Raw genomic sequence first — 9,373 nt, forward strand, 5'->3', positions numbered from 1 at the left:
CCTTTTCCTTCACTCTGTTACTACTCCTTCCCAATCTTTTCCTTCTCCTAGTCCTACTTCTTTTGATCCTTTCCCTTTTGTTTCCCCTCCGGTTTTTGTTTCTGCTCTTGTTTCTTCCCCTTCCTCTTCACCTTCTGAATCTTTCCTCTCCAGTCCCTCTTTCTCTCCTGATACTTCCAGCTCTTCTTCTCCATCTCACGTTTCTATTGTTTTCACTCCTCCATCTTTGAGGATGTCTTCTAGACAATGCAATCCTCCTGGTTATCTCAAAGACTTTGTTTTCCGTTCTTCTTCTTTGGTCTCTGCCTCCAGTACCTCTGCTCCTACTTACTCACATACATGTTCCTGAGCCTCACTCTTATTCTCAGGCAGCAACTGTCCCTGAATGCAGGATGCTACGAGGAAGAAATTTGAGGCTTTAGAGGTTAATAAGACTTGGAAAATAGTTGAGTTACCCCAAGGCAAGAAGCCTATTGGCTGCAACTGGGTATACAAAGTTAAGTACAAAGCTGATGGAAATGTAGAGAGGTACAAATCCAGACCTGTAGTTAGAGGTGATACTCAGGTAGAGGGTATTAAATTTCATGCAACTTTTTCCCCTGTTGTGAAGATATCTACTGTTAAGACCTTAATAGGTGTTGCTATAAAACGAAATTGGCCTTTGTTTCAACTTGATGTTAATAATACCTTCTTGCATGGTGATCTTGATGAGGAAGTCTTCATGAAGTTACCTCCTGGTCTTTCTGTCCCCTCTCCTCCTCCTCCTCCTCCTCCTCCTCCTCCTCCTCCTCCTCCTCCTCCTCCTCCTCCTCCTCCTCCTCCTCCTCCTCCTCCTCCTCCTCCTCCTCCTCCTCCTCCTCCTCCTCCTCCTCCTCCTCCTCCTCCTCCTCCTCCTCCTCCTCCTCCTCCTTCTCCTCCTCCTCCTCCTCCTCCTCCTCCTCCTCCTCCTCCTCCTCCTCCTCCTCCTCCTCCTCCTCCTCCTCCTCCTCCTCTTCTTCTTCTTCTTCTTCTTCTTCTTCTTCTTCTTCTTCTTCTTCTTCTTCTTCTTCTTCTTCTTCTTCTTCTTCTTCTTCTTCTTCTTCTTCTTCTTCTTCTTCTTCTTCTTCTTCTTCTTCTTCTTCTTCTTCTTCTTCTTCTTCTTCTCCTTCTCCCTTGGTGTGCAGATTACAGAAATATCTCTGCGGTTTAAGGCAAGCTTCTAGGCAATGATATGCCAAGCTATCTCAAGCTTTGCATTCAAGGGGGTATGCTCATTCTCTCAATGACTATTCCTTGTTTAACATAGGTTCTGGCAGTTCTTTGGTCATTTTGGTTGTATATGTAGATGATATCATTCTTACAGGGTTGTTCTTTCTGAAATCTCTTCCTTAAAGAGTTTTTTAGATGATCAATTCAAAATCAAAGATTTGGGGGTCTCTTAACTACTTTCTTGGTATTGAGGTATTGCATACAAATTCAGGGGTTCTCCGGCATCAAATGAAGTTCATTCTTGATCTTTTGGCTGAGTTTCATTCTTCTGCATGCTCTCATGTTACTTGTCCGCTTGAACTGAATGTTAAGTTGAAGGCTGGGGTTAGTGATCCTCTTCCTAAGCCTGAGGAGTACAGAAGTCTGGTTAATATGTTTAACTTTCTTACTCATACTAGACCTGATCTTAGTTTTTCTATACATCACCTTAGCTAGTTTATGTAGCAGCCTTGTGTGCCTCAAATGAAGGCTGCCTTACACTTACTCAGATATCTGCGGGGCATTTCTGATTTTGGGATTTTCTTTAACAATTCTTCTGACCTGTCTTTGCAAGTTTATTATGATACTGATTGGGGATCCTATCCTGATAGTCGAAGGTCAATTTCTGGTTTTTGCATCTTCCTTAGCGGGAGTCTAATTGGTTGGAAATCCAAGAAGCAAGTTGTGATCTCCTTATCTTCTGCTGAAGTAGAGTACATGTCTATGAGTAAAGTAGTAGCATAAATTAATTGGGTTTGCAGGCTGCTTACTGATTTTGGCATTCCTTCTGTTCTTCCTGTTCCTCTTTTTTGTGATAGTATGTCTGCTATACACATTACCAGAAATCTAGTTTTTTACGAGCGGACGAATCACATTGAACTGGATTGCCACTTTGTTCCAAGCAAGCTTGCTGAAGGGCTGATTTCCTTGTCTCACACTTCTAGTGCCTCCCAGATTGCTGATGTTTTCACCAAAGTCCTGTCTGGTCCTGCTCATTATTTACCCATTCGCAAGTTGGGGGTTGTGCCTCCCTCCAACTTGAGGGGGCTGTTGGAATTATAGATATGGGCTGATGTTTCTTTTAGTTTATTCAGGCCCACACAATGTGTTTATTTTGTATGTAACCGATAGGCTCAATTGAGCTGTTAATTAGTTTGGGCCACTGAGCTTTTGTATATATAGTTGAGAGACCCGACTCATTAAACACAGGCTTTATTTTCATTCTCTAAATAAAAAGTATCTGAATGCTTATCTCTTTCTCTCTCAAACGTTTCACTGTAATCCTATTTCATTGATCATATCCACTCGTGTATTGATTGTTAACAAAGTCAACACAAATGATATCCACATTTATAATTAATATGTGTCTTTACAGTTGTACTCATTGCATTATCACATGACACCTAAGTACCACAGAAAGTTGTGAGGGGGTCAGAGGCAAGCATGCATGGTAGGAGGGGCCATCGCATCAAGAATTTTCGATAAAAAATTCATATATACTTGCAAATGCCTTTAAGAAATAATCAAATGATAAATTTACATTGATTTTAACGATGCCCCGTAACCGTCGAATTTTGAATCTGCCTCTGGCCGTATATACCCTTCCATTCTTAATCAGATTCGTGTTCGAGTTCTAAAAATGAAATCATTTTTGCTAAAGAGTGTTTATTCCCCCAAAGTAAAACTTCCCAGTGCGAATTGTATAGGGTCAAATTTGACCCTCAGTATCTCTACACCAGTAGGTACGCCCAATGAGTGTACGCCGACTAAACGTAGCGGGTACGACTCGGTTGTGAGGACCAAAGCGACATTGTTTAGAACTCAGCGTCTACACTAGGGAGACGTTACCTATCTCTGTAACTTTTTGATTCTTTCGAGGAAGGTCTCCTATTATATAAAGGGGACCTCTACATTGTAAAGGGCATCAGCTGATCTAATACAACTCTCTCCTTTTCTGTCTTTCTCTCTCTATATCTCTACTTCTGACGAAAATATCTTATGAACATACATTATCATCTTTGCAACACTAGATCTACAACAATATTATCATCTTTGCATCTCTAGGTTTATTATATTTGATTACGATTTACCCCTCCTCTATTTTTTGATTGTTTTATCGCTTACAAAGTATATCGTTAACTTTTGAGCCAAACAATTTGGCGCTGTCTGTGGGGATTTCGAGAATCAAAACCATAGTATCCACCTAGAGATCAACCAACCACCACTCTCTACACCACTCAAAAACAGGAAATGGCCGAAAACAACACAAGATCGAAAGCCATATTGGGTGTCACTACCAATCTCCTAGGCCCTCTCAACGAGGCCTGTGACGATGGCATCCTGAATGAAACCCCAAGCATCACACAGATGCAGAGATCTCACCTTCCCCATCCGAAGGTCTGACGATCTTACACAAAGGAGCTTCCACATCTACAGCCACGGAAGCGCCCTCAGCGGTCAAAGAGCTACTGGAAAGATGGCTAACAAGCGCTCTAAGTGGCTTGGTTGAAAGGCCACCGCAAAATAACGTCGGATGTACACCAACGGTAGGTACCATTGCGGCAGTGGGTGAACCAGAAATTACGCTGGTAAACAACAGACCCATCGAGACACAAACCAACGATGGCACGCTAACAGCCATCTTAAAGAAGATGGAAGAAATAGAAAATGAAAATGAGGCGCTCCGCGGTCAGATGAAGGAACATCAGGAGAGGGTCGACAAGATCCCCGGTGCTCCCAAGTTGCTACGAAAACGCGACGTAGGAAGGTTCGTCGAACAACCATACACCGAAGAAGTTGCTCCTCACTCCACCCCAAAAACCTTCAAAATGCCACCATACTTGAGGGTATATGACGGAACCACCGATCCCGAGGATCATCTGATCCACTACGTCACTGCTGTGAAAGGCAACGACCTATCAAAAGAACAGGTACCGTCGGTACTACTGAAGAAGTTTGGCGAGACGTTGACAGGAGGGGCCTTAACATGGTACTCTCAGCTACCGGCTAAGGCAATATCAACGTTCGAGGAAATGGCGGATAAGTTCGTCACAGCCCATGCAGGCGCGAAGAAAGCGGAGGCCAGGGTCAACGACATCTTCGCCGTCAGGCAAACCACAGGAGAGGGACTCAGGGACTTCCTGGCAAGGTTTAACAGGGTAAGGATGAGTCTACCAAACGTATCGGAAGGTATGGCAGTCGCCGCTTTCCAGAACGGGCTAAGCAGAGATGGTTCGAGGGCAACCAAGAAGCTGCTGAGCCGCCTCATGAAATATCCCCCTACCACATGGGAGGAAATCCACAACGCCTATTGCGCCGAGGTACGAGCGGACGAGGACGATCTTAATGGGCCGACCCAACGGCTAACAGCGATACACTCAGAAACGAGGAGAGATCGACGGAACGAAGGACGACGAGAACAACTCCCCCGCTCCAACAGAGATCGACATCAGCCATACACCAGATCCTCCCATCCGCCACCAAGGCATACAGACGCGCTACAGCGACACGTCGCCCCACTCCGAAACGAAAGAGGTACGCCCCCTTTATTAACCGCCCATAACTTTTGTGTATCTCCTTCAGAAATAGTGTACGCACTGGAGAAGCTGGGCACCAAGGTGCATTGGCCGCAGAAGATGAAATCAGACCCTGCCACAAGGAAATCAAACGCCCTATGTGAGTTCCATCAGGAACGGGGACACAAAACCGAAGACTGCATAGGCCTACGGCAAGAGGTGGTCAGGATGCTGAACCAGGGATACCTGAGGGAGTTACTCAGTGACAAAGGGAAAATCAACTTTGCACGCGGACGAGAACAACCCCACGGGCCGCCGAAGCCACCTTCCCCAGCGCGCACGATAAACATGATCGTCGGAGGCGGCGACGAGTCAGTGATCAATCACGTCAAGTTCGCCACCACACACAGACTAAAGCGGACCATCGCCCATGAACGGTATGACGACTTCGAAGATAGTATCACCTTCGATAAGTCTGATGCCGACGGTTTGTCTTTCCCTCATTATGATGCTTTAGTTATCACTTTACGTATCGCTGATACGGATGTTAAAAGAGTCATGATCGATGACGGAAGTGGCGCCTGTATTATCCACCCAAGGGTCCTCGTACAAATGGGACTCGAGGATAGGGTAATACCGCGCTGCATAACACTAACCGGTTTTAACAATGCAGTGGAACGGACGTCCGGAGAAATAGCACTGCCCGTCTTAGCGGGAGGAGTCACGCTGGAAACAACTTTCCACGTGATGAACCAAGAAACGGCGTACAACGTCATCATAGGACGCCCGTGGATACACGCCATGCGAGCGGTCCCTTCAAGCCTCTACCAAGTGATCAAATTCCCTACCCCATGGGGAGTATTCAGTATTCGAGGCGAGCCACGCACCGCACAAGAATGCTACAAAATAGCCCAAGACTGCGCCCACACCCAACAGCTAAAGGGGGCGAGCGCGGAGGCATAGCAATTAGCCGTGTCGGGAACTAAGGTCAACCCGATAACGGACGTGATCAAAGACCCCGACATCGTGGAAGCCTGTAAAGCAACGGTCGAAGACCTCGACCCAGTCCAATTGGACAAAACCGATCCTACGAAGAAAGCCTATATCGGGCAAGGTCTCGCCAACCCAAGTAAGTATTGTGAATTCTTAACTAACCATGCAGATTTGTTCGCCTTTTCCCATTCAGATATGCCGGGAATCCCGCGAGACATCGCCACCCACAAGCTGAATGTCGATCCATTACATCCGCCCGTGCGACAGATGAGGAGAAAATTCAACGCCGCTATCAATGAAGCGGTCGGTAAAGAAGTAGACGAGCTACTGGCCAACGGCTCCATCAGGGAATCAAAGTACCCCGAGTGGGTCGCCAACGTTGTCATGGTAAAAAAGAAGAACGGGAAGTGGAGAATGTGTGTAGATTTCACCGATCTGAACAAGGCATGCCCAAAAGATTCATTCCCACTACCCCACATCGACCAACTGATCGACGCCACTGCAGGACATGAACTACTGAGCTTCCTAGACGCCTACTCCGGCTACAATCAAATCATGATGGCCGAGCAGGACCAAGAGAAGACAACTTTCATCACCCACCAAGGGACTTACTGCTACAAAGTAATGCCCTTCGGGCTCAAAAATGCGGGGGCTACATACCAGAGACTAGTAACCAAAATGTTCAAAGAGCAGCTCGGTAAGACTATGGAAGTCTATATCGACGACATGCTGGTAAAGTCGACAAGAAAAGAGGACCACCTCGACCATCTGAAAGAAGCCTTCGAAATATTGAGAAAATACCGGGGATGAAAACTGAACCCCCGAGAAAATGCGCCCTTCGGTGTGGCATCAGGAAAATTCTTAGGGTTTCTCGTATCACAACGAGGTATCGAAGTCAATATAGATCAAATCAAGGCGATAGACGCAATACCAAAGATACTGAACAGCAAAAAGCAGGTGCAAAAACTGACCGGGCGAATAACCGCCTTGTCTAGGTTCATCTCACGGTCCTCCGACAGATGCCACAAGTTTTTCAGTGTGCTACGAAAGGACAATGGGTTACAATGGAACGAGGAATGCATCGAGGCCCTAAAGAAATTAAAGGCGTACCTGTCTTCACCGCCACTGCTAGCCAAAGCAGACCCAGGTGAACCACTGCTGGTGTATTTGGCCGTGTCCGAGGTTGCCGTCAGCGCAGTCCTAGTCCGCGAAAGTGAAGGTACACAATCTCCTATTTACTATATTAGCAAAACCTTAGTGGACGCCGAAACACGGTATCCACATCTTGAAAAATTAGCTTTGGCATTGGTCGTAGCTTCGCGGAAGCTCCGACCCTATTTCCAATGCCACCCCATAAAGGTAGTGACGACCTTCCCCTTGATAAGTATCCTACACAAACTTGAGTTATCAGGCAGACTCGCCCGATGGGCCATAGAGCTCAGTGAGCACGATATCTCATATCACCCAAGGAGCGCCATCAAGTCGCAAGTACTTGCTGACTTTGTAGCTGACTTCAGCGTAGAGATCTTACCAGAAGCGGAATTGGAGGCACGCCCTGCCCCCTCCGATGCCGACCTATGGACTCTTTACACTGATGGCGCCGCTAACGCCTCGGGATCGGGACTGGGACTCGTTCTCGAGGTCCCCACGGGCGAAACAATTTGCCAGTCCATACGATGCCCCGAGATGACTAACAACGAAGCCGAGTACGAGGCTGTTATTGCAGGTTTGAAACTAGCCATCAAGTATGGAGCTCGACGACTCGTTCTACATTGCGACTCTCAGCTCGTGGTGAACCAGGTCACTGGGACTTACCAAATCAAGGAGTAGAGGTTGCAAAAATACCAGTCAGAAGTCCACAGGCTAATGACCAAGTTCGACGAATGCCGCTTCGAACAAGTTCCGAGAGCACAGAACGTAGAGGCAGACGACTTAGCAAAATTAGCCGCAGCCACTAAAAACTTCAACAAAGAAAGCGTGGTCACCCTCCTCCATTCAGCCATAGATCACACTGAGGTACTCTCTTTAAATTTGACTTGGGACTGGCGCAACCAATTTGTATCCAATCTGACTTGGGACTCGCCCGTTATTGCCTAATAAACTGCAAGCTCTATAAAAGGACGTTTGGCGGACCCCTAGCCAAGTGTCTAGGGCCGCAACAAACGCGACCAGTGCTCGAAGAGGTACATGAAGGACATTGCGGTGCCCATACAGGCAACCGCGCCCTCGTGCGCTGCCTGATACGGGCCAGCTATTATTGGCCCACCATGAAGAAAGACGCAGCGGAATATGTCCGCCGATGCGAACAATGCCAAAAGTATGCCCCCATGATACACCAACCAGGAGAACCACTCCACTCTGTCACTTCCCCATGGCCCTTCATCAAATGGGGAACGGACATAGTCGGTCCCCTACCAGCAGGGCGAGGGAAGGTACGATTTCTATTAGTTTTAATTGACTATTTTTCTAAGTGGGTGGAAGCAGGAGCGTACGCCCAAATACGCGAACAGGAAGTGATCGCCTTCATTTGGAAAAATATTATATGCCGCTTCGGCATCCCCAAAGAAATCAGTTGTGACAACGGACGACAGTTCATCGGCCAAAAAACGATCGAATTCCTCGAGAAATGGCGCATCAAGAGGATACTTTCCACGCCATATCACCCTGCCGCCAACGGCCAAGCGGAATCCTCCAACAAAACAATATTAAACATACTAAAGAAGAAACTCGAGGACGCTAAAGGGCTATGGCCCGAGCTGCTACCCGAAGTGTTATGGGCACACAGGACCACACCCAAATCCAGCACGGGGGAAACACCGTACTCGCTAGTCTACGGAACCGATGCGGTCATACCCGTCGAAGTCGGCGAACCAAGCCTAAGATATTCGCACACCAGTGGAACAGAAAACGACACAAACAGGCTCCAAGACCTCGACGAGGCTGAGGAAAGAAGAGAAATGGCCCATATCAGAATGGTAGCCCAAAAGCAACAAGTCGAAAGATACTACAACAAGAGGGCCAAAATAAGACCACTCAAAGTGGGAGACTATGTCCTTAAAGCCAAGACATTGGCATCCAAAGACCCGAGTGAAGGGAAGCTGGGCACCAACTGGGAAGGACCATACAAAATCACAGCAGCAGCCAGCAAAGGCGCATTCCAGTTGGAAACAATGGAAGGGAAAACGCTCCAAAACAACTGGAACGTTACTCACCTCAAGTATTTCCACTTCTAAAAGGCGTCTCCCGAGTCGTACTCTTTTTCCCTTACCCGAGTTTTGTCCCAATTGGGTTTTCTCGGGGAGGTTTTTAACGAGGCGACAGAGGGGACACCTAGAGATATTTGAGAAACAAGTTTATCATATCAACCTCTCCCTACGACCTCCAGGCCGACATAATAAAGGGACTGGACTAGCTTGATCTCCAATGTATGAAAGGCTACGGCCATCTCCAATGTATGAAAAGCTACGGCCATTTACACCTCCAATATATGAAAGGCTACGGCCATTTACATCTCTAATGTATGAAAGGCTACGGCCATTTACACCTCCAATGTATGAAAGGCTACGGCCATTTACGTCTCCAATGTATGAAAGGCTACGGCCATTTACGTCTCCAATGAACTGAAAGCTAAGGCCATC

The sequence above is a fragment of the Nicotiana attenuata genome, unplaced genomic scaffold (assembly GCF_001879085.1).
Source record: "Nicotiana attenuata strain UT unplaced genomic scaffold, NIATTr2, whole genome shotgun sequence".
Classification (NCBI taxonomy): domain Eukaryota; kingdom Viridiplantae; phylum Streptophyta; class Magnoliopsida; order Solanales; family Solanaceae; genus Nicotiana; species Nicotiana attenuata.